The 24211-nt window shown below is 50.0% G+C and overlaps 21 non-coding genes across 21 annotated transcripts; all 21 read left to right on the top strand.

The window, feature by feature from the left end:
- The first annotated feature begins 345 nt into the window (after positions 1–345).
- Trnaa-agc lies at positions 346–418 on the top strand. Its single transcript has one exon. It is a non-coding gene; the product is annotated as a tRNA-Ala (tRNA).
- A 1013-nt stretch (positions 419–1431) lies between these two features.
- On the top strand, positions 1432–1504 carry Trnaa-ugc. The gene has a single exon. It is a non-coding gene; the product is annotated as a tRNA-Ala (tRNA).
- A 416-nt stretch (positions 1505–1920) lies between these two features.
- On the top strand, positions 1921–1993 carry Trnaa-agc. Its single transcript has one exon. It is a non-coding gene; the product is annotated as a tRNA-Ala (tRNA).
- Positions 1994–3006: 1013 nt separating this feature from the next.
- On the top strand, positions 3007–3079 carry Trnaa-ugc. The gene has a single exon. It is a non-coding gene; the product is annotated as a tRNA-Ala (tRNA).
- Positions 3080–3495: 416 nt separating this feature from the next.
- Positions 3496–3568, top strand: Trnaa-agc. The gene has a single exon. It is a non-coding gene; the product is annotated as a tRNA-Ala (tRNA).
- A 1013-nt stretch (positions 3569–4581) lies between these two features.
- Trnaa-ugc lies at positions 4582–4654 on the top strand. The gene has a single exon. It is a non-coding gene; the product is annotated as a tRNA-Ala (tRNA).
- A 416-nt stretch (positions 4655–5070) lies between these two features.
- On the top strand, positions 5071–5143 carry Trnaa-agc. The gene has a single exon. It is a non-coding gene; the product is annotated as a tRNA-Ala (tRNA).
- Positions 5144–6156: 1013 nt separating this feature from the next.
- Trnaa-ugc lies at positions 6157–6229 on the top strand. The gene has a single exon. It is a non-coding gene; the product is annotated as a tRNA-Ala (tRNA).
- A 416-nt stretch (positions 6230–6645) lies between these two features.
- On the top strand, positions 6646–6718 carry Trnaa-agc. Its single transcript has one exon. It is a non-coding gene; the product is annotated as a tRNA-Ala (tRNA).
- A 1013-nt stretch (positions 6719–7731) lies between these two features.
- Positions 7732–7804, top strand: Trnaa-ugc. Its single transcript has one exon. It is a non-coding gene; the product is annotated as a tRNA-Ala (tRNA).
- Positions 7805–8220: 416 nt separating this feature from the next.
- On the top strand, positions 8221–8293 carry Trnaa-agc. The gene has a single exon. It is a non-coding gene; the product is annotated as a tRNA-Ala (tRNA).
- A 1013-nt stretch (positions 8294–9306) lies between these two features.
- On the top strand, positions 9307–9379 carry Trnaa-ugc. The gene has a single exon. It is a non-coding gene; the product is annotated as a tRNA-Ala (tRNA).
- A 416-nt stretch (positions 9380–9795) lies between these two features.
- Positions 9796–9868, top strand: Trnaa-agc. The gene has a single exon. It is a non-coding gene; the product is annotated as a tRNA-Ala (tRNA).
- A 1013-nt stretch (positions 9869–10881) lies between these two features.
- Trnaa-ugc lies at positions 10882–10954 on the top strand. The gene has a single exon. It is a non-coding gene; the product is annotated as a tRNA-Ala (tRNA).
- A 416-nt stretch (positions 10955–11370) lies between these two features.
- Trnaa-agc lies at positions 11371–11443 on the top strand. Its single transcript has one exon. It is a non-coding gene; the product is annotated as a tRNA-Ala (tRNA).
- A 7543-nt stretch (positions 11444–18986) lies between these two features.
- Trnaa-agc lies at positions 18987–19059 on the top strand. The gene has a single exon. It is a non-coding gene; the product is annotated as a tRNA-Ala (tRNA).
- Positions 19060–20072: 1013 nt separating this feature from the next.
- On the top strand, positions 20073–20145 carry Trnaa-ugc. Its single transcript has one exon. It is a non-coding gene; the product is annotated as a tRNA-Ala (tRNA).
- Positions 20146–20561: 416 nt separating this feature from the next.
- Positions 20562–20634, top strand: Trnaa-agc. Its single transcript has one exon. It is a non-coding gene; the product is annotated as a tRNA-Ala (tRNA).
- Positions 20635–22349: 1715 nt separating this feature from the next.
- Positions 22350–22422, top strand: Trnaa-ugc. Its single transcript has one exon. It is a non-coding gene; the product is annotated as a tRNA-Ala (tRNA).
- Positions 22423–22838: 416 nt separating this feature from the next.
- Trnaa-agc lies at positions 22839–22911 on the top strand. The gene has a single exon. It is a non-coding gene; the product is annotated as a tRNA-Ala (tRNA).
- Positions 22912–23924: 1013 nt separating this feature from the next.
- Trnaa-ugc lies at positions 23925–23997 on the top strand. Its single transcript has one exon. It is a non-coding gene; the product is annotated as a tRNA-Ala (tRNA).
- The last annotated feature ends 214 nt before the right edge of the window (positions 23998–24211 follow it).

Raw genomic sequence — 24211 nt, 5'->3', positions numbered from 1 at the left:
GCGTCACAGACTCGTATACTGACGTAAGGAGAGCAAGACGTAAATGTGAGGACCGGCTGTTGTCGAGGTGTCATCGAGCGCAAATCTGCCTTAGGTATAACGGCCTAACCTCAATGAAGTCTAGAGAGTGGACAACACGTTCGTCTACCTCAGAGCGTTGGCCGAACGCTATTTTCGACGTCGTGCGTGCCACTTTGATTTTGGCCAACTACGATTCGATACAGAATGCAGGAAACCTGAAAGACACCCTCACGGACACATTGAGAGTAGTGTTTGTCAGCGGAATAATGGGAGTGCAAGGGTCTGTGTCATTGATATGGCTGTATGTAGCGCAGTTCGTCAGCAGGGGGCGTAGCTCAGATGGTAGAGCGCTCGCTTAGCGTGCGAGAGGTACTGGGATCGATACCCAGCGCCTCCAGAATTTTTAACACACCAACATGCGCACACTGCCATGCAAGTGGAATATATCACAGCCAGAAAATGTGTCAAGGCAGATACGAGCCAACGATTAGCAGCCACAATTGGCAAGCGTGCTGTAATGCGCACGGAGCACCCTCCTCCCACCACTACACTTAATTTAGAAACAGTACAAGTGTTCCCATAAGATTCTCAAACCTATGTCGCAAAGATCAGCCTTGCGCCGAATTCACAAAAATCCCACTGCACATTCCATTTCTTGACGTGCAGTCGGCTGCTACTGGTGTTGCTAGTTGTGACTGGTGATGACAGATGCCGTAGCAATCAATTCATGGAGTGAGTTGTATGTTTTGCGATACTCTGTCTCTGACAAGCAAGCAGAGGTGACATAGGCGCGAACACAGGAAGCTTGCAGCCCCTCGCTGCCTGCAGACACCGAACAGCCACACTAGGAGGGCGGCCTAAGTCGTCGGCGAAATGTGCTCATTCGCTTGTGTGCGACGTCAAGCTCTAAATAAGGCTGTCACTAGCGTGAGCGTTGCGTGAGCGTCGTGTAAAGTCGGAAAAGTCGTCTGCGTGGGTGAGTGCCATGTTTGGGGAGCGTTTCGTAGTTTGCGCAGTGCAATGGAGACGCGGAAAGTTGTTGTGGCCCAGTCTTTTGCAGTTGGACGACAAGAGTGGTACACAGTAGTAAAGTGCGAGGCAGTGAGTTGGCATGAACAGTCGAGTGCACAATGGGTCTTCAGATGTGCTTGTTACCTCAGGTGCTGTGTGATTGTCGACATGGAGTGAAAACGGAGCAACTTGTGACTGTCCCTTCAATTTAAGACGTTAAAAACGGACGGAATTTGCAGTCGTAATACCAGAGCATCGAAACTACTTGGAACTCTTGCGTATGTGAACGTGTCCGCGCCTTTGTACTCTGGTCCCTTCACCCCTGCAAACCAACCAACCATCGCGTCCGTGCACATGAGAGTAGCAAAGAACGGAGAACAGCGCAGCTTGGTTGTGCTTGGGGGCGTAGCTCAGTTGGTAGAGCGTTCGCTTTGCATGTGAAATGTCCCGGGTTCAAGCCCCGGCGCCTCCATGTTTTGTGGTCAGTGCGTGGTAAGTGTTGGTCGCGGCGAGCCTAAAGGCACGCAAGATGTTGCAAAGCCAGCGTCACAGACTCGTATACTGACGTAAGGAGAGCAAGACGTAAATGTGAGGACCGGCTGTTGTCGAGGTGTCATCGAGTGCAAATCTGCCTTAGGTATAACGGCCTAACCTCAATGAAGTCTAGAGAGTGGACAACACGTTCGTCTACCTCAGAGCGTTGGCCGAACGCTATTTTCGACGTCGTGCGTGCCACTTTGATTTTGGCCAACTACGATTCGATACAGAATGCAGGAAACCTGAAAGACACCCTCACGGACACATTGAGAGTAGTGTTTGTCAGCGGAATAATGGGAGTGCAAGGGTCTGTGTCATTGATATGGCTGTATGTAGCGCAGTTCGTCAGCAGGGGGCGTAGCTCAGATGGTAGAGCGCTCGCTTAGCATGCGAGAAGTACTGGGATCGATACCCAGCGCCTCCAGAATTTTTAACACACCAACATGCGCACACTGCCATGCAAGTGGAATATATCACAGCCAGAAAATGTGTCAAGGCAGATACGAGCCAACGATTAGCAGCCACAATTGGCAAGCGTGCTGTAATGCGCACGAAGCACCCTCCTCCCACCACTACACTTAATTTAGAAACAGTACAAGTGTTCCCATAAGATTCTCAAACCTATGTCGCAAAGATCAGCCTTGCGCCGAATTCACAAAAATCCCACTGCACATTCCAATTCTTGACGTGCAGTCGGCTGCTACTGGTGTTGCTAGTTGTGACTGCTGATGACAGATGCCGTAGCAATCAATTCATGGAGTGAGTTGTATGTTTTGCGATACTCTGTCTCTGACAAGCAAGCAGAGGTGACATAGGCGCGAACACAGGAAGCTTGCAGCCCCTCGCTGCCTGCAGACACCGAACAGCCACACTAGGAGGGCGGCCTAAGTCGTCGGCGAAATGTGCTCATTCGCTTGTGTGCGACGTCAAGCTCTAAATAAGGCTGTCACTAGCGTGAGCGTTGCGTGAGCGTCGTGTAAAGTCGGAAAAGTCGTCTGCGTGGGTGAGTGCCATGTTTGGGGAGCGTTTCGTAGTTTGCGCAGTGCAATGGAGACGCGGAAAGTTGTTGTGGCCCAGTCTTTTGCAGTTGGACGACAAGAGTGGTACACAGTAGTAAAGTGCGAGGCAGTGAGTTGGCATGAACAGTCGAGTGCACAATGGGTCTTCAGATGTGCTTGTTACCTCAGGTGCTGTGTGATTGTCGACATGGAGTGAAAACGGAGCAACTTGTGACTGTCCCTTCAATTTAAGACGTTAAAAACGGACGGAATTTGCAGTCGTAATACCAGAGCATCGAAACTACTTGGAACTCTTGCGTATGTGAACGTGTCCGCGCCTTTGTACTCTGGTCCCTTCACCCCTGCAAACCAACCAACCATCGCGTCCGTGCACATGAGAGTAGCAAAGAACGGAGAACAGCGCAGCTTGGTTGTGCTTGGGGGCGTAGCTCAGTTGGTAGAGCGTTCGCTTTGCATGTGAAATGTCCCGGGTTCAAGCCCCGGTGCCTCCATGTTTTGTGGTCAGTGCGTGGTAAGTGTTGGTCGCGGCGAGCCTAAAGGCACGCAAGATGTTGCAAAGCCAGCGTCACAGACTCGTATACTGACGTAAGGAGAGCAAGACGTAAATGTGAGGACCGGCTGTTGTCGAGGTGTCATCGAGTGCAAATCTGCCTTAGGTATAACGGCCTAACCTCAATGAAGTCTAGAGAGTGGACAACACGTTCGTCTACCTCAGAGCGTTGGCCGAACGCTATTTTCGACGTCGTGCGTGCCACTTTGATTTTGGCCAACTACGATTCGATACAGAATGCAGGAAACCTGAAAGACACCCTCACGGACACATTGAGAGTAGTGTTTGTCAGCGGAATAATGGGAGTGCAAGGGTCTGTGTCATTGATATGGCTGTATGTAGCGCAGTTCGTCAGCAGGGGGCGTAGCTCAGATGGTAGAGCGCTCGCTTAGCATGCGAGAAGTACTGGGATCGATACCCAGCGCCTCCAGAATTTTTAACACACCAACATGCGCACACTGCCATGCAAGTGGAATATATCACAGCCAGAAAATGTGTCAAGGCAGATACGAGCCAACGATTAGCAGCCACAATTGGCAAGCGTGCTGTAATGCGCACGAAGCACCCTCCTCCCACCACTACACTTAATTTAGAAACAGTACAAGTGTTCCCATAAGATTCTCAAACCTATGTCGCAAAGATCAGCCTTGCGCCGAATTCACAAAAATCCCACTGCACATTCCAATTCTTGACGTGCAGTCGGCTGCTACTGGTGTTGCTAGTTGTGACTGCTGATGACAGATGCCGTAGCAATCAATTCATGGAGTGAGTTGTATGTTTTGCGATACTCTGTCTCTGACAAGCAAGCAGAGGTGACATAGGCGCGAACACAGGAAGCTTGCAGCCCCTCGCTGCCTGCAGACACCGAACAGCCACACTAGGAGGGCGGCCTAAGTCGTCGGCGAAATGTGCTCATTCGCTTGTGTGCGACGTCAAGCTCTAAATAAGGCTGTCACTAGCGTGAGCGTTGCGTGAGCGTCGTGTAAAGTCGGAAAAGTCGTCTGCGTGGGTGAGTGGCATGTTTGGGGAGCGTTTCGTAGTTTGCGCAGTGCAATGGAGACGCGGAAAGTTGTTGTGGCCCAGTCTTTTGCAGTTGGACGACAAGAGTGGTACACAGTAGTAAAGTGCGAGGCAGTGAGTTGGCATGAACAGTCGAGTGCACAATGGGTCTTCAGATGTGCTTGTTACCTCAGGTGCTGTGTGATTGTCGACATGGAGTGAAAACGGAGCAACTTGTGACTGTCCCTTCAATTTAAGACGTTAAAAACGGACGGAATTTGCAGTCGTAATACCAGAGCATCGAAACTACTTGGAACTCTTGCGTATGTGAACGTGTCCGCGCCTTTGTACTCTGGTCCCTTCACCCCTGCAAACCAACCAACCATCGCGTCCGTGCACATGAGAGTAGCAAAGAACGGAGAACAGCGCAGCTTGGTTGTGCTTGGGGGCGTAGCTCAGTTGGTAGAGCGTTCGCTTTGCATGTGAAAGGTCCCGGGTTCAAGCCCCGGCGCCTCCATGTTTTGTGGTCAGTGCGTGGTAAGTGTTGGTCGCGGCGAGCCTAAAGGCACGCAAGATGTTGCAAAGCCAGCGTCACAGACTCGTATACTGACGTAAGGAGAGCAAGACGTAAATGTGAGGACCGGCTGTTGTCGAGGTGTCATCGAGTGCAAATCTGCCTTAGGTATAACGGCCTAACCTCAATGAAGTCTAGAGAGTGGACAACACGTTCGTCTACCTCAGAGCGTTGGCCGAACGCTATTTTCGACGTCGTGCGTGCCACTTTGATTTTGGCCAACTACGATTCGATACAGAATGCAGGAAACCTGAAAGACACCCTCACGGACACATTGAGAGTAGTGTTTGTCAGCGGAATAATGGGAGTGCAAGGGTCTGTGTGATTGATATGGCTGTATGTAGCGCAGTTCGTCAGCAGGGGGCGTAGCTCAGATGGTAGAGCGCTCGCTTAGCATGCGAGAGGTACTGGGATCGATACCCAGCGCCTCCAGAATTTTTAACACACCAACATGCGCACACTGCCATGCAAGTGGAATATATCACAGCCAGAAAATGTGTCAAGGCAGATACGAGCCAACGATTAGCAGCCACAATTGGCAAGCGTGCTGTAATGCGCACGGAGCACCCTCCTCCCACCACTACACTTAATTTAGAAACAGTACAAGTGTTCCCATAAGATTCTCAAACCTATGTCGCAAAGATCAGCCTTGCGCCGAATTCACAAAAATCCCACTGCACATTCCATTTCTTGACGTGCAGTCGGCTGCTACTGGTGTTGCTAGTTGTGACTGCTGATGACAGATGCCGTAGCAATCAATTCATGGAGTGAGTTGTATGTTTTGCGATACTCTGTCTCTGACAAGCAAGCAGAGGTGACATAGGCGCGAACACAGGAAGCTTGCAGATCCTCGCTGCCTGCAGACACCGAACAGCCACACTAGGAGGGCGGCCTAAGTCGTCGGCGAAATGTGCTCATTCGCTTGTGTGCGACGTCAAGCTCTAAATAAGGCTGTCACTAGCGTGAGCGTTGCGTGAGCGTCGTGTAAAGTCGGAAAAGTCGTCTGCGTGGGTGAGTGCCATGTTTGGGGAGCGTTTCGTAGTTTGCGCAGTGCAATGGAGACGCGGAAAGTTGTTGTGGCCCAGTCTTTTGCAGTTGGACGACAAGAGTGGTACACAGTAGTAAAGTGCGAGGCAGTGAGTTGGCATGAACAGTCGAGTGCACAATGGGTCTTCAGATGTGCTTGTTACCTCAGGTGCTGTGTGATTGTCGACATGGAGTGAAAACGGAGCAACTTGTGACTGTCCCTTCAATTTAAGACGTTAAAAACGGACGGAATTTGCAGTCGTAATACCAGAGCATCGAAACTACTTGGAACTCTTGCGTATGTGAACGTGTCCGCGCCTTTGTACTCTGGTCCCTTCACCCCTGCAAACCAACCAACCATCGCGTCCGTGCACATGAGAGTAGCAAAGAACGGAGAACAGCGCAGCTTGGTTGTGCTTGGGGGCGTAGCTCAGTTGGTAGAGCGTTCGCTTTGCATGTGAAAGGTCCCGGGTTCAAGCCCCGGCGCCTCCATGTTTTGTGGTCAGTGCGTGGTAAGTGTTGGTCGCGGCGAGCCTAAAGGCACGCAAGATGTTGCAAAGCCAGCGTCACAGACTCGTATACTGACGTAAGGAGAGCAAGACGTAAATGTGAGGACCGGCTGTTGTCGAGGTGTCATCGAGTGCAAATCTGCCTTAGGTATAACGGCCTAACCTCAATGAAGTCTAGAGAGTGGACAACACGTTCGTCTACCTCAGAGCGTTGGCCGAACGCTATTTTCGACGTCGTGCGTGCCACTTTGATTTTGGCCAACTACGATTCGATACAGAATGCAGGAAACCTGAAAGACACCCTCACGGACACATTGAGAGTAGTGTTTGTCAGCGGAATAATGGGAGTGCAAGGGTCTGTGTGATTGATATGGCTGTATGTAGCGCAGTTCGTCAGCAGGGGGCGTAGCTCAGATGGTAGAGCGCTCGCTTAGCATGCGAGAGGTACTGGGATCGATACCCAGCGCCTCCAGAATTTTTAACACACCAACATGCGCACACTGCCATGCAAGTGGAATATATCACAGCCAGAAAATGTGTCAAGGCAGATACGAGCCAACGATTAGCAGCCACAATTGGCAAGCGTGCTGTAATGCGCACGGAGCACCCTCCTCCCACCACTACACTTAATTTAGAAACAGTACAAGTGTTCCCATAAGATTCTCAAACCTATGTCGCAAAGATCAGCCTTGCGCCGAATTCACAAAAATCCCACTGCACATTCCATTTCTTGACGTGCAGTCGGCTGCTACTGGTGTTGCTAGTTGTGACTGCTGATGACAGATGCCGTAGCAATCAATTCATGGAGTGAGTTGTATGTTTTGCGATACTCTGTCTCTGACAAGCAAGCAGAGGTGACATAGGCGCGAACACAGGAAGCTTGCAGATCCTCGCTGCCTGCAGACACCGAACAGCCACACTAGGAGGGCGGCCTAAGTCGTCGGCGAAATGTGCTCATTCGCTTGTGTGCGACGTCAAGCTCTAAATAAGGCTGTCACTAGCGTGAGCGTTGCGTGAGCGTCGTGTAAAGTCGGAAAAGTCGTCTGCGTGGGTGAGTGCCATGTTTGGGGAGCGTTTCGTAGTTTGCGCAGTGCAATGGAGACGCGGAAAGTTGTTGTGGCCCAGTCTTTTGCAGTTGGACGACAAGAGTGGTACACAGTAGTAAAGTGCGAGGCAGTGAGTTGGCATGAACAGTCGAGTGCACAATGGGTCTTCAGATGTGCTTGTTACCTCAGGTGCTGTGTGATTGTCGACATGGAGTGAAAACGGAGCAACTTGTGACTGTCCCTTCAATTTAAGACGTTAAAAACGGACGGAATTTGCAGTCGTAATACCAGAGCATCGAAACTACTTGGAACTCTTGCGTATGTGAACGTGTCCGCGCCTTTGTACTCTGGTCCCTTCACCCCTGCAAACCAACCAACCATCGCGTCCGTGCACATGAGAGTAGCAAAGAACGGAGAACAGCGCAGCTTGGTTGTGCTTGGGGGCGTAGCTCAGTTGGTAGAGCGTTCGCTTTGCATGTGAAAGGTCCCGGGTTCAAGCCCCGGCGCCTCCATGTTTTGTGGTCAGTGCGTGGTAAGCGTTGGTCGCGGCGAGCCTAAAGGCACGCAAGATGTTGCAAAGCCAGCGTCACAGACTCGTATACTGACGTAAGGAGAGCAAGACGTAAATGTGAGGACCGGCTGTTGTCGAGGTGTCATCGAGTGCAAATCTGCCTTAGGTATAACGGCCTAACCTCAATGAAGTCTAGAGAGTGGACAACACGTTCGTCTACCTCAGAGCGTTGGCCGAACGCTATTTTCGACGTCGTGCGTGCCACTTTGATTTTGGCCAACTACGATTCGATACAGAATGCAGGAAACCTGAAAGACACCCTCACGGACACATTGAGAGTAGTGTTTGTCAGCGGAATAATGGGAGTGCAAGGGTCTGTGTCATTGATATGGCTGTATGTAGCGCAGTTCGTCAGCAGGGGGCGTAGCTCAGATGGTAGAGCGCTCGCTTAGCATGCGAGAGGTACTGGGATCGATACCCAGCGCCTCCAGAATTTTTAACACACCAACATGCGCACACTGCCATGCAAGTGGAATATATCACAGCCAGAAAATGTGTCAAGGCAGATACGAGCCAACGATTAGCAGCCACAATTGGCAAGCGTGCTGTAATGCGCACGGAGCACCCTCCTCCCACCACTACACTTAATTTAGAAACAGTACAAGTGTTCCCATAAGATTCTCAAACCTATGTCGCAAAGATCAGCCTTGCGCCGAATTCACAAAAATCCCACTGCACATTCCATTTCTTGACGTGCAGTCGGCTGCTACTGGTGTTGCTAGTTGTGACTGCTGATGACAGATGCCGTAGCAATCAATTCATGGAGTGAGTTGTATGTTTTGCGATACTCTGTCTCTGACAAGCAAGCAGAGGTGACATAGGCGCGAACACAGGAAGCTTGCAGATCCTCGCTGCCTGCAGACACCGAACAGCCACACTAGGAGGGCGGCCTAAGTCGTCGGCGAAATGTGCTCATTCGCTTGTGTGCGACGTCAAGCTCTAAATAAGGCTGTCACTAGCGTGAGCGTTGCGTGAGCGTCGTGTAAAGTCGGAAAAGTCGTCTGCGTGGGTGAGTGCCATGTTTGGGGAGCGTTTCGTAGTTTGCGCAGTGCAATGGAGACGCGGAAAGTTGTTGTGGCCCAGTCTTTTGCAGTTGGACGACAAGAGTGGTACACAGTAGTAAAGTGCGAGGCAGTGAGTTGGCATGAACAGTCGAGTGCACAATGGGTCTTCAGATGTGCTTGTTACCTCAGGTGCTGTGTGATTGTCGACATGGAGTGAAAACGGAGCAACTTGTGACTGTCCCTTCAATTTAAGACGTTAAAAACGGACGGAATTTGCAGTCGTAATACCAGAGCATCGAAACTACTTGGAACTCTTGCGTATGTGAACGTGTCCGCGCCTTTGTACTCTGGTCCCTTCACCCCTGCAAACCAACCAACCATCGCGTCCGTGCACATGAGAGTAGCAAAGAACGGAGAACAGCGCAGCTTGGTTGTGCTTGGGGGCGTAGCTCAGTTGGTAGAGCGTTCGCTTTGCATGTGAAAGGTCCCGGGTTCAAGCCCCGGCGCCTCCATGTTTTGTGGTCAGTGCGTGGTAAGCGTTGGTCGCGGCGAGCCTAAAGGCACGCAAGATGTTGCAAAGCCAGCGTCACAGACTCGTATACTGACGTAAGGAGAGCAAGACGTAAATGTGAGGACCGGCTGTTGTCGAGGTGTCATCGAGTGCAAATCTGCCTTAGGTATAACGGCCTAACCTCAATGAAGTCTAGAGAGTGGACAACACGTTCGTCTACCTCAGAGCGTTGGCCGAACGCTATTTTCGACGTCGTGCGTGCCACTTTGATTTTGGCCAACTACGATTCGATACAGAATGCAGGAAACCTGAAAGACACCCTCACGGACACATTGAGAGTAGTGTTTGTCAGCGGAATAATGGGAGTGCAAGGGTCTGTGTCATTGATATGGCTGTATGTAGCGCAGTTCGTCAGCAGGGGGCGTAGCTCAGATGGTAGAGCGCTCGCTTAGCATGCGAGAGGTACTGGGATCGATACCCAGCGCCTCCAGAATTTTTAACACACCAACATGCGCACACTGCCATGCAAGTGGAATATATCACAGCCAGAAAATGTGTCAAGGCAGATACGAGCCAACGATTAGCAGCCACAATTGGCAAGCGTGCTGTAATGCGCACGGAGCACCCTCCTCCCACCACTACACTTAATTTAGAAACAGTACAAGTGTTCCCATAAGATTCTCAAACCTATGTCGCAAAGATCAGCCTTGCGCCGAATTCACAAAAATCCCACTGCACATTCCATTTCTTGACGTGCAGTCGGCTGCTACTGGTGTTGCTAGTTGTGACTGCTGATGACAGATGCCGTAGCAATCAATTCATGGAGTGAGTTGTATGTTTTGCGATACTCTGTCTCTGACAAGCAAGCAGAGGTGACATAGGCGCGAACACAGGAAGCTTGCAGATCCTCGCTGCCTGCAGACACCGAACAGCCACACTAGGAGGGCGGCCTAAGTCGTCGGCGAAATGTGCTCATTCGCTTGTGTGCGACGTCAAGCTCTAAATAAGGCTGTCACTAGCGTGAGCGTTGCGTGAGCGTCGTGTAAAGTCGGAAAAGTCGTCTGCGTGGGTGAGTGCCATGTTTGGGGAGCGTTTCGTAGTTTGCGCAGTGCAATGGAGACGCGGAAAGTTGTTGTGGCCCAGTCTTTTGCAGTTGGACGACAAGAGTGGTACACAGTAGTAAAGTGCGAGGCAGTGAGTTGGCATGAACAGTCGAGTGCACAATGGGTCTTCAGATGTGCTTGTTACCTCAGGTGCTGTGTGATTGTCGACATGGAGTGAAAACGGAGCAACTTGTGACTGTCCCTTCAATTTAAGACGTTAAAAACGGACGGAATTTGCAGTCGTAATACCAGAGCATCGAAACTACTTGGAACTCTTGCGTATGTGAACGTGTCCGCGCCTTTGTACTCTGGTCCCTTCACCCCTGCAAACCAACCAACCATCGCGTCCGTGCACATGAGAGTAGCAAAGAACGGAGAACAGCGCAGCTTGGTTGTGCTTGGGGGCGTAGCTCAGTTGGTAGAGCGTTCGCTTTGCATGTGAAAGGTCCCGGGTTCAAGCCCCGGCGCCTCCATGTTTTGTGGTCAGTGCGTGGTAAGTGTTGGTCGCGGCGAGCCTAAAGGCACGCAAGATGTTGCAAAGCCAGCGTCACAGACTCGTATACTGACGTAAGGAGAGCAAGACGTAAATGTGAGGACCGGCTGTTGTCGAGGTGTCATCGAGTGCAAATCTGCCTTAGGTATAACGGCCTAACCTCAATGAAGTCTAGAGAGTGGACAACACGTTCGTCTACCTCAGAGCGTTGGCCGAACGCTATTTTCGACGTCGTGCGTGCCACTTTGATTTTGGCCAACTACGATTCGATACAGAATGCAGGAAACCTGAAAGACACCCTCACGGACACATTGAGAGTAGTGTTTGTCAGCGGAATAATGGGAGTGCAAGGGTCTGTGTCATTGATATGGCTGTATGTAGCGCAGTTCGTCAGCAGGGGGCGTAGCTCAGATGGTAGAGCGCTCGCTTAGCATGCGAGAGGTACTGGGATCGATACCCAGCGCCTCCAGAATTTTTAACACACCAACATGCGCACACTGCCATGCAAGTGGAATATATCACAGCCAGAAAATGTGTCAAGGCAGATACGAGCCAACGATTAGCAGCCACAATTGGCAAGCGTGCTGTAATGCGCACGGAGCACCCTCCTCCCACCACTACACTTAATTTAGAAACAGTACAAGTGTTCCCATAAGATTCTCAAACCTATGTCGCAAAGATCAGCCTTGCGCCGAATTCACAAAAATCCCACTGCACATTCCATTTCTTGACGTGCAGTCGGCTGCTACTGGTGTTGCTAGTTGTGACTGGTGATGACAGATGCCGTAGCAATCAATTCATGGAGTGAGTTGTATGTTTTGCGATACTCTGTCTCTGACAAGCAAGCAGAGGTGACATAGGCGCGAACACAGGAAGCTTGCAGCCCCTCGCTGCCTGCAGACACCGAACAGCCACACTAGGAGGGCGGCCTAAGTCGTCGGCGAAATGTGCTCATTCGCTTGTGTGCGACGTCAAGCTCTAAATAAGGCTGTCACTAGCGTGAGCGTTGCGTGAGCGTCGTGTAAAGTCGGAAAAGTCGTCTGCGTGGGTGAGTGCCATGTTTGGGGAGCGTTTCGTAGTTTGCGCAGTGCAATGGAGACGCGGAAAGTTGTTGTGGCCCAGTCTTTTGCAGTTGGACGACAAGAGTGGTACACAGTAGTAAAGTGCGAGGCAGTGAGTTGGCATGAACAGTCGAGTGCACAATGGGTCTTCAGATGTGCTTGTTACCTCAGGTGCTGTGTGATTGTCGACATGGAGTGAAAACGGAGCAACTTGTGACTGTCCCTTCAATTTAAGACGTTAAAAACGGACGGAATTTGCAGTCGTAATACCAGAGCATCGAAACTACTTGGAACTCTTGCGTATGTGAACGTGTCCGCGCCTTTGTACTCTGGTCCCTTCACCCCTGCAAACCAACCAACCATCGCGTCCGTGCACATGAGAGTAGCAAAGAACGGAGAACAGCGCAGCTTGGTTGTGCTTGGGGGCGTAGCTCAGTTGCCAGTCGGCCCTCGGCGGCCGTGGTGAGCGGACGTGTGGTGCTTACGTCGCCGCTGCTGCTGGCTGTTGTGGTGAGTGCCGCCTTTGCTGTACACAGTGACGTGTTATTGTTTGGATTATGTGTAGGATTCCAACATGAGTCACTTAACACGACGGGATACTTTGAAGTTTGTGTTTGATTCAAACTATGCAAGACCAAAATCGTTTGAATTAGAATCGTGGATTGAGGAAGCTTTGAAACGATCCTTTGATGACATTCTTGGAGTCCATTTATCGATAGTTAGCAGCACTGCCTATATAAAGTTTAAATCTGCCGAAATCTGTGAACAAATCATTGACTCTTGTAGTGGTCGTTTGAAGTTTAAGCATTGTGATGGGAATGTTGGAGAGGTTCTCGTGTCTCATGCAGGGTTTGGTGTCCGCACCGTTCGAATATTCGAACTACCGTTTGAAGTACCCGCGGAACACATCAACGCTGCTTTGGACAGCTATGGTAAGGTCATTAGCAATGTTGCCGAAAAGTGGTTGTCTTTCAAAGTCCCTGTTTTGAACGGTGTTCGTCAGGTCAAGATAGAGTTGAAGAGACACATCCCGTCATATCTCACTATTTGTGGATACAGGGCGATCGTTATGTACGACGGTCAACCTAGAACTTGTGCAGGTTGTGGTGCCACTGATCACGTTCGCGCTCAGTGTATGCAGCGACGAGTGACGCAATTACCACCTGGCGAAAGGACGGCAACTAACAGGATGTCGACACTGCCTCTCACATATGTAGCGGCAGTCCGCTCGACCACGGCCGCGGCGGTGCAACCTGACGTGGTCACAGATCCCAGGGCTTCGGACACTGATCTAGATACGCCCATGGACACTTCCAGTCTGGCCGGCATCGCTGTTCCTACTACAGAAGTACCGGTGGCCAGTAGCATCCCGGCGGTTCCGTCTTTAGACAGCCACCAAGAGGTTGCTCACTCCCAGGAAGCTCACACTGGTCGCCACGTTAACAGCAATATGGATCCCATTTCAGTTCCGAATGCACTTCCTCCTGCACAGGACTCCACTTCTTCCTCGTCGGCTGCAGAACTTCAAAGAGTCGAAACTTCTCCCAAGAAACACAAGAAAAGGAGGATCGCCCACAAAGATGCCGCCCACACCGCACCACCTTTGCGCGAAAAAGGGGCGCAAATTGCCCGTTCCTTGCCTGACGTCTCTCTTGACGACCCCACTGAACAGCCGCTGCATGAGACCCCACAGGTCTCGGACGTCTCCGTGCCCCACCCCGATGGTGACGGCCAGGTCGCTGCGAACGAGGAACAGCACCCTCGTGAGGACCTCAGGGATACCCCCGCACATCAATCTCAACATGATCAGGGCTCAATTGGCGAGGTGGCCGCTGTTCATGTGGTCAATTGGGCAGATGACACTGACGATGTAATAATGGACCAGAGCCTGTCTGTGGTAGGGCCATCTCCAGGAAATTTACCCGCATTACCGGTCGGCGACTTAAGTACGACACGACCTGCCTCAAAACACCCGACGGGGGACGATGATTACCTATCTGATACCTACTAAAGGTTATAATTTTCTGTGCTTCTGCATATCTACTTTGCTTTTTTCTCTTTCTGCCAACATTTAGCAGTTCATGCAATCCTACCAGGATTATAAGTTAGCTACAATTAACGTTAATAGAATTACTTCTGTACAGAAGCTCTCTAGCTTTCGTGATTATTTATACAGCTGCGATGCTGATATTGTGCTGCTGCAGGAGGTCGATGATAAATTTCAGCCCGACATTCCTGGCTACCAATTACTCAAAAACACCACCCCAGACAGTTCTTCAGGTACCGCTCTATTAACCAAAGTGGGCGTGGCCGTCTCCGACGTTGAACGACTCGAAAATGGCAGGGGTATAGCGTGCCTTATCAACGGCATTAGATTTGTTAATGTATATGCCCCTTCCGGGAATCAGAATAGAACGAGACGAGCTCAGTTCTTTGCCACTGACTTATTATATCTTTTGCGCCGCAGCCGGGAGGACGTGGTTATCGGAGGCGATTTTAATTGTGTTTTGAAGCCAAAGGACCAATGGCCGAACTTTAATGGATGTGCTACTCTCGGCGAAACAGTACGTCAATTAGAGCTGGAGGATACGTGGGAAATAACACACGGGGAACAACGGTGCTTCACGTACCATACTGCACAGATGGCCAGCCGCCTCGACAGGATCTACGTGGGGAAAAACCTGCGAGAGCGGGTATCTTCCTCGGAAACGTGGCCCCTGTATTTTTCCGACCATTTAGCTTACCATTGTATCATTCGTATGGCGCGCCAGCAAACTTTCCGTGGTCGGACAGGATGGAAACTTAACGTCAGTATTCTCAGGGAACAGGAGTTACGAGACCGTCTACAAGAAGCCTGGGCAATTTGTTTACGTCGACGACCAACATTCCCATCGGTAACGCAGTGGTGGTGCCGTTGTGCAAAACCTAGGCTTATTCGTTGTTTGAAGGCGTATAGTTCTGACAGGAGCCGGATGCAGAAAGAGACTTTTGAATTTTATTTTCGCTGTCTCCGTGACTTGTATTCTGAAGCACATGTCACGCAGGAACAATTTCTTCAGATTAAACGGATCAAATCAAAGTTGACGCTCCTCAAACGCAGGCAAATGGAAGGCGTTAAAATCCGTTCGCGAGATAGCGCCGGCACTTCTGACGAACAACCATCCGCCTTCCACCTAGGGACAGAGAAACGCCGCGCACGACAAAAATTGATTACCCGCTTACGAACTGAAGACGGTACCTTTGTGACGACCCAGGCTGAAATTAAGGAGTCTCTAACGGCCTACTACGAGCGACTATACAGAGCACAACCAGCCGATGATGCGGCAATCGCGGCGATGCATGCATATCTTCCGACAACGCTCGATGAGGACGACAGGCAATTGTTGATCAGTGATGTCACCGCGGTGGAGATTCGGGAGGCACTGAGCAGGGCTCAGGCCAACAAATCGCCCGGCATTGATGGTCTGCCGATTGAATTTTATAAGCAGTTCTGGGACCTCCTCGAACATTGTTTTGTTTGCATCTGCAATGAACTGCGCGCCGGCCAACAGTTACCAGATGGTTTCAATGACAGCCTGATCGTTTTGGTCCCAAAAGAATACCCCCATCAGGATATTGCCAAATTCCGCCCTATCTCCCTGTTGAACTCTGACTACAAGATTGTGGCCCGCGTCATAGCAGGTAGACTTAAACATGTCCTTGCAAAAATTATACATCACAGCCAGGCAGCAGCGGTCCCGGGCCGCACGATCTTTAAATGTCTTGCCGATTACAGGGAGCTCGTTTCGTTTACTGCAATCACACGCCCGGAAGCAGCAATCTTGGCTTTAGATCAATGTCAGGCCTTTGATCGGATCCTGCATCGCTACCTCTTCCACACCATGAACCACTTAGGATTTGGTGACGGCTTTACTGCAATGGTCAGCAACATGTACACCTCGGCCACTTCTCAGATCATCGTCAATGGTCAATTCACCCGGCGGATTCCGATTCAGCGGTCAATCAGACAGGGCTGTCCCATGTCCATGTGTCTCTTCGTGATCGCAATTGAGCCACTTGTAAGGATGCTGAATTGTAACCTTCCAGGTTTAAACCTGTATTCCAGCACCCTCAAATGCATTGCGTACGCCGACGATGTGGGTGTCATTGTGCGTTCGGAACAAGACCTCACGGCCGTTAGGAATAGTATCACCGATTACGAGCGAGCCTCCGGTTCTCAGCTAAACTATGGAAAGACTTGCCTCCTGCCTATAGGCAGTGGATTTCGCACAGACGCCCCTTTGCCGTACAGAAGATGTGCGACTCTCAAACTTCTTGGTATCAAGATGAGCAGTTGCCCCCTACGAACAACGGTAGACAATTGGAAACATCTTTTGGCTATGTCTCGGGGCTGCTTACAGTATCATAAAGGCAGAGAACAGGACTTATTGCAGAGAGTTCATTTCGTTAATACCATGATTCTCTCGAAAATTTGGTATGTCGGGCAAATACTTCCTGTGGTCGACAGTGTTGCGAGGAAAATTATGTCGGCAGTAGGTTGGTACATCTGGAGGGGTGACATCTTCAAGGTGGGCATCAATGTCATCACTCTCCCACCAGACAAAGGCGGCCTCGGCCTGACGGATGTTCAAACCAAATGTAAGGCACTCTTGATCCGGCGTACACTGCAGCTCTGCCACGAATATCCTGACAGTGCGCTGAGTATGGCCATACGCACATTTCAGCCTCAGACTATGCACATCCCCATCAACCTTCGGGAAACGCATTTCAAAGCAAACCACATTAGGATGTTTCTTTTGGAAAGTAGTTATCTCCAAATGAAATCGAGAGTCCCGCTACGTGACCTTACCACTGCCAACCTCTACCGGCTACTGAACGACACAGGCAGGGTCAACCGCATGGAACTGAAGTATCCCTGTAAAGACTGGGCTCTAATCTGGAAGACTATACATAACAAAGTGCTAGATACCGGTATTCGATCACTGTGGTATAAAGTTGTTAATGAAACTCTACCCACAGCCGAAAAACTTCATAAAATACATTTGTCAGCTACTGACAAATGTAGGGAGTGCGGCCTTGTCGACACATTGCAACACAGATGTGTTTGTGGTGCGAACAGTCTTATTTGGGAATGGTGTAGAATGACCATGGCTTTGATCTGCCGCACGGCACGACGGCACATCTCTCTTACGTCCGTGCTCCAACCCGACGACGCGTACTACCCCACAACCAAGGCAAACACCTGGACGTGGTTGGCTGGACACACCCTATGTTACTTGCTTGGCGCCCAGGAGGGGCGTTCATACCTGGACTACAGATTATACCTCGCCACACAGGCACAACTGCTAATGCAGGATGTCAAACATAGGCAAAAGTTTGCAAATTATATCTTAGCGCTCCAAATCACGACCCTGTAAACGAATTCAGTAAGGTTTCTTCCACGGCCACGTATATATCCACCTTCTCAAATATAAATGAAAATCTCAATAAATAAATTACAAATAAAAAAAAAACAAATATGTCCAACGACAACAATGAAACAACGAAAAAGAAGAAAAGGAACAAAGTCGACACTCATGGTGTCTGCAGTAGTCACTGATTGGAATGTTCATGCTTGGTGTTTTAAATGTCTGTTTAACCTAGCCCTTCGTCTCCGTTAATTCAGCAGGAATTTGATTTACATTCTCCCAACATGGATGGTGAAGCTGACCATTCGTTTGGACGTGGTGTCCACTGGGTTTTTCGTTTATGTTTTATGTTTGCAAACTTACATGGAAGATGTATCCGTTTCACTCAACTGCGAACATTACTTGCTTCTTTATTTCTTTGACGTCGACGAGGGAAGATGAAACAGGATTTATTTCTTCATTTTTTTTCTTTCCTTCTTCTTCAACTCATTCCGCGGCAACATGGATTTCATCATTTCTCTTTTCCACATTCGTATGCAGAGTGCAGTTTTTGGCGCCTGAGTCGTTCGGAGCTAAGAGAAGGCGACTTGGGACACCACACAGCAAACATGGAATATATCAGACTAGTCCAAGCCATCGCTTGGGGAAGCCAAAGGCATAACAAACTTTCGAGAAGACGAGCTTTGAATGACGTCGGCACCCTGCACCTCCGCATGCAGTAAAATCAAATAAACAATATTAACAGAAACAAAAAAAAAAAAAAAAAGAAAAAAAAAAAAACAATAAAAAAAGAAAAAAAATAATAAAAAAAATTTTTCAATATCACTTCAAACACCAAGGAATCAAAATATAACAACTATACATTTCAGAATATCCACAGTGAAATAGCATCACAAGAGTATAGCATCGAAGCTAGCCGAAGAAGGCAAAAAAGGTGAGCGAATGGATGGGCTGTATGGGGAGATGGGAGGCCCAAACAAAAAGAAAATAAAGAAAAAAAAAAAAAAAAGAAAAAAAAAAAAAAAAAAAAAAAAGAAAAAAAAAAAAAAAAAAAAAAAAAAAAAAAAAGTTGGTAGAGCGTTCGCTTTGCATGTGAAAGGTCCCGGGTTCAAGCCCCGGCGCCTCCATGTTTTGTGGTCAGTGCGTGGTAAGTGTTGGTCGCGGCGAGCCTAAAGGCACGCAAGATGTTGCAAAGCCAGCGTCACAGACTCGTATACTGACGTAAGGAGAGCAAGACGTAAATGTGAGGACCGGCTGTTGTCGAGGTGTCATCGAGCGCAAATCTGCCTTAGGTATAACGGCCTAACCTCAATGAAGTCTAGAGAGTGGACAACACGTTCGTCTACCTCAGAGCGTTGGCCGAACGCTATTTTCGACGTCGTGCGTGCCACTTTGATTTTGGCCAACTACGATTCGATACAGAATGCAGGAAACCTGAAAGACACCCTCACGGACACATTGAGAGTAGTGTTTGTCAGCGGAATAATGGGAGTGCAAGGGTCTGTGTCATTGATATGGCTGTATGTAGCGCAGTTCGTCAGCAGGGGGCGTAGCTCAGATGGTAGAGCGCTCGCTTAGCATGCGAGAAGTACTGGGATCGATACCCAGCGCCTCCAGAATTTTTAACACACCAACATGCGCACACTGCCATGCAAGTGGAATATATCACAGCCAGAAAATGTGTCAAGGCAGATACGAGCCAACGATTAGCAGCCACAATTGGCAAGCGTGCTGTAATGCGCACGAAGCACCCTCCTCCCACCACTACACTTAATTTAGAAACAGTACAAGTGTTCCCATAAGATTCTCAAACCTATGTCGCAAAGATCAGCCTTGCGCCGAATTCACAAAAATCCCACTGCACATTCCATTTCTTGACGTGCAGTCGGCTGCTACTGGTGTTGCTAGTTGTGACTGCTGATGACAGATGCCGTAGCAATCAATTCATGGAGTGAGTTGTATGTTTTGCGATACTCTGTCTCTGACAAGCAAGCAGAGGTGACATAGGCGCGAACACAGGAAGCTTGCAGATCCTCGCTGCCTGCAGACACCGAACAGCCACACTAGGAGGGCGGCCTAAGTCGTCGGCGAAATGTGCTCATTCGCTTGTGTGCGACGTCAAGCTCTAAATAAGGCTGTCACTAGCGTGAGCGTTGCGTGAGCGTCGTGTAAAGTCGGAAAAGTCGTCTGCGTGGGTGAGTGGCATGTTTGGGGAGCGTTTCGTAGTTTGCGCAGTGCAATGGAGACGCGGAAAGTTGTTGTGGCCCAGTCTTTTGCAGTTGGACGACAAGAGTGGTACACAGTAGTAAAGTGCGAGGCAGTGAGTTGGCATGAACAGTCGAGTGCACAATGGGTCTTCAGATGTGCTTGTTACCTCAGGTGCTGTGTGATTGTCGACATGGAGTGAAAACGGAGCAACTTGTGACTGTCCCTTCAATTTAAGACGTTAAAAACGGACGGAATTTGCAGTCGTAATACCAGAGCATCGAAACTACTTGGAACTCTTGCGTATGTGAACGTGTCCGCGCCTTTGTACTCTGGTCCCTTCACCCCTGCAAACCAACCAACCATCGCGTCCGTGCACATGAGAGTAGCAAAGAACGGAGAACAGCGCAGCTTGGTTGTGCTTGGGGGCGTAGCTCAGTTGGTAGAGCGTTCGCTTTGCATGTGAAAGGTCCCGGGTTCAAGCCCCGGCGCCTCCATGTTTTGTGGTCAGTGCGTGGTAAGTGTTGGTCGCGGCGAGCCTAAAGGCACGCAAGATGTTGCAAAGCCAGCGTCACAGACTCGTATACTGACGTAAGGAGAGCAAGACGTAAATGTGAGGACCGGCTGTTGTCGAGGTGTCATCGAGCGCAAATCTGCCTTAGGTATAACGGCCTAACCTCAATGAAGTCTAGAGAGTGGACAACACGTTCGTCTACCTCAGAGCGTTGGCCGAACGCTATTTTCGACGTCGTGCGTGCCACTTTGATTTTGGCCAACTACGATTCGATACAGAATGCAGGAAACCTGAAAGACACCCTCACGGACACATTGAGAGTAGTGTTTGTCAGCGGAATAATGGGAGTGCAAGGGTCTGTGTCATTGATATGGCTGTATGTAGCGCAGTTCGTCAGCAGGGGGCGTAGCTCAGATGGTAGAGCGCTCGCTTAGCATGCGAGAAGTACTGGGATCGATACCCAGCGCCTCCAGAATTTTTAACACACCAACATGCGCACACTGCCATGCAAGTGGAATATATCACAGCCAGAAAATGTGTCAAGGCAGATACGAGCCAACGATTAGCAGCCACAATTGGCAAGCGTGCTGTAATGCGCACGAAGCACCCTCCTCCCACCACTACACTTAATTTAGAAACAGTACAAGTGTTCCCATAAGATTCTCAAACCTATGTCGCAAAGATCAGCCTTGCGCCGAATTCACAAAAATCCCACTGCACATTCCAATTCTTGACGTGCAGTCGGCTGCTACTGGTGTTGCTAGTTGTGACTGCTGATGACAGATGCCGTAGCAATCAATTCATGGAGTGAGTTGTATGTTTTGCGATACTCTGTCTCTGACAAGCAAGCAGAGGTGACATAGGCGCGAACACAGGAAGCTTGCAGCCCCTCGCTGCCTGCAGACACCGAACAGCCACACTAGGAGGGCGGCCTAAGTCGTCGGCGAAATGTGCTCATTCGCTTGTGTGCGACGTCAAGCTCTAAATAAGGCTGTCACTAGCGTGAGCGTCGTGTAAAGTCGGAAAAGTCGTCTGCGTGGGTGAGTGCCATGTTTGGGGAGCGTTTCGTAGTTTGCGCAGTGCAATGGAGACGCGGAAAGTTGTTGTGGCCCAGTCTTTTGCAGTTGGACGACAAGAGTGGTACACAGTAGTAAAGTGCGAGGCAGCGCCTCCAGAATTTTTAACACACCAACATGCGCACACTGCCATGCAAGTGGAATAATTCACAGCCAGAAAATGTGTCAAGGCAGATACGAGCCAACGATTAGCAGCCACAATTGGCAAGCGTGCTGTAATGCGCACGAAGCACCCTCCTCCCACCACTACACTTAATTTAGAAACAGTACAAGTGTTCCCATAAGATTCTCAAACCTATGTCGCAAAGATCAGCCTTGCGCCGAATTCACAAAAATCCCACTGCACATTCCAATTCTTGACGTGCAGTCGGCTGCTACTGGTGTTGCTAGTTGTGACTGCTGATGACAGATGCCGTAGCAATCAATTCATGGAGTGAGTTGTATGTTTTGCGATACTCTGTCTCTGACAAGCAAGCAGAGGTGACATAGGCGCGAACACAGGAAGCTTGCAGCCCCTCGCTGCCTGCAGACACCGAACAGCCACACTAGGAGGGCGGCCTAAGTCGTCGGCGAAATGTGCTCATTCGCTTGTGTGCGACGTCAAGCTCTAAATAAGGCTGTCACTAGCGTGAGCGTTGCGTGAGCGTCGTGTAAAGTCGGAAAAGTCGTCTGCGTGGGTGAGTGCCATGTTTGGGGAGCGTTTCGTAGTTTGCGCAGTGCAATGGAGACGCGGAAAGTTGTTGTGGCCCAGTCTTTTGCAGTTGGACGACAAGAGTGGTACACAGTAGTAAAGTGCGAGGCAGTGAGTTGGCATGAACAGTCGAGTGCACAATGGGTCTTCAGATGTGCTTGTTACCTCAGGTGCTGTGTGATTGTCGACATGGAGTGAAAACGGAGCAACTTGTGACTGTCCCTTCAATTTAAGACGTTAAAAACGGACGGAATTTGCAGTCGTAATACCAGAGCATCGAAACTACTTGGAACTCTTGCGTATGTGAACGTGTCCGCGCCTTTGTACTCTGGTCCCTTCACCCCTGCAAACCAACCAACCATCGCGTCCGTGCACATGAGAGTAGCAAAGAACGGAGAACAGCGCAGCTTGGTTGTGCTTGGGGGCGTAGCTCAGTTGGTAGAGCGTTCGCTTTGCATGTGAAATGTCCCGGGTTCAAGCCCCGGCGCCTCCATGTTTTGTGGTCAGTGCGTGGTAAGTGTTGGTCGCGGCGAGCCTAAAGGCACGCAAGATGTTGCAAAGCCAGCGTCACAGACTCGTATACTGACGTAAGGAGAGCAAGACGTAAATGTGAGGACCGGCTGTTGTCGAGGTGTCATCGAGTGCAAATCTGCCTTAGGTATAACGGCCTAACCTCAATGAAGTCTAGAGAGTGGACAACACGTTCGTCTACCTCAGAGCGTTGGCCGAACGCTATTTTCGACGTCGTGCGTGCCACTTTGATTTTGGCCAACTACGATTCGATACAGAATGCAGGAAACCTGAAAGACACCCTCACGGACACATTGAGAGTAGTGTTTGTCAGCGGAATAATGGGAGTGCAAGGGTCTGTGTCATTGATATGGCTGTATGTAGCGCAGTTCGTCAGCAGGGGGCGTAGCTCAGATGGTAGAGCGCTCGCTTAGCATGCGAGAAGTACTGGGATCGATACCCAGCGCCTCCAGAATTTTTAACACACCAACATGCGCACACTGCCATGCAAGTGGAATATATCACAGCCAGAAAATGTGTCAAGGCAGATACGAGCCAACGATTAGCAGCCACAATTGGCAAGCGTGCTGTAATGCGCACGAAGCACCCTCCTCCCACCACTACACTTAATTTAGAAACAGTACAAGTGTTCCCATAAGATTCTCAAACCTATGTCGCAAAGATCAGCCTTGCGCCGAATTCACAAAAATCCCACTGCACATTCCATTTCTTGACGTGCAGTCGGCTGCTACTGGTGTTGCTAGTTGTGACTGCTGATGACAGATGCCGTAGCAATCAATTCATGGAGTGAGTTGTATGTTTTGCGATACTCTGTCTCTGACAAGCAAGCAGAGGTGACATAGGCGCGAACACAGGAAGCTTGCAGATCCTCGCTGCCTGCAGACACCGAACAGCCACACTAGGAGGGCGGCCTAAGTCGTCGGCGAAATGTGCTCATTCGCTTGTGTGCGACGTCAAGCTCTAAATAAGGCTGTCACTAGCGTGAGCGTTGCGTGAGCGTCGTGTAAAGTCGGAAAAGTCGTCTGCGTGGGTGAGTGGCATGTTTGGGGAGCGTTTCGTAGTTTGCGCAGTGCAATGGAGACGCGGAAAGTTGTTGTGGCCCAGTCTTTTGCAGTTGGACGACAAGAGTGGTACACAGTAGTAAAGTGCGAGGCAGTGAGTTGGCATGAACAGTCGAGTGCACAATGGGTCTTCAGATGTGCTTGTTACCTCAGGTGCTGTGTGATTGTCGACATGGAGTGAAAACGGAGCAACTTGTGACTGTCCCTTCAATTTAAGACGTTAAAAACGGACGGAATTTGCAGTCGTAATACCAGAGCATCGAAACTACTTGGAACTCTTGCGTATGTGAACGTGTCCGCGCCTTTGTACTCTGGTCCCTTCACCCCTGCAAACCAACCAACCATCGCGTCCGTGCACATGAGAGTAGCAAAGAACGGAGAACAGCGCAGCTTGGTTGTGCTTGGGGGCGTAGCTCAGTTGGTAGAGCGTTCGCTTTGCATGTGAAAGGTCCCGGGTTCAAGCCCCGGCGCCTCCATGTTTTGTGGTCAGTGCGTGGTAAGTGTTGGTCGCGGCGAGCCTAAAGGCACGCAAGATGTTGCAAAGCCAGCGTCACAGACTCGTATACTGACGTAAGGAGAGCAAGACGTAAATGTGAGGACCGGCTGTTGTCGAGGTGTCATCGAGTGCAAATCTGCCTTAGGTATAACGGCCTAACCTCAATGAAGTCTAGAGAGTGGACAACACGTTCG

Source organism: Schistocerca americana, unplaced genomic scaffold (assembly GCF_021461395.2).
Source record: "Schistocerca americana isolate TAMUIC-IGC-003095 unplaced genomic scaffold, iqSchAmer2.1 HiC_scaffold_1038, whole genome shotgun sequence".
NCBI classification, from domain to species: domain Eukaryota; kingdom Metazoa; phylum Arthropoda; class Insecta; order Orthoptera; family Acrididae; genus Schistocerca; species Schistocerca americana.
The sequence above is the reverse complement of the archived record's forward strand: the minus strand, read 5'-3'. Positions and strand labels throughout refer to the sequence as shown.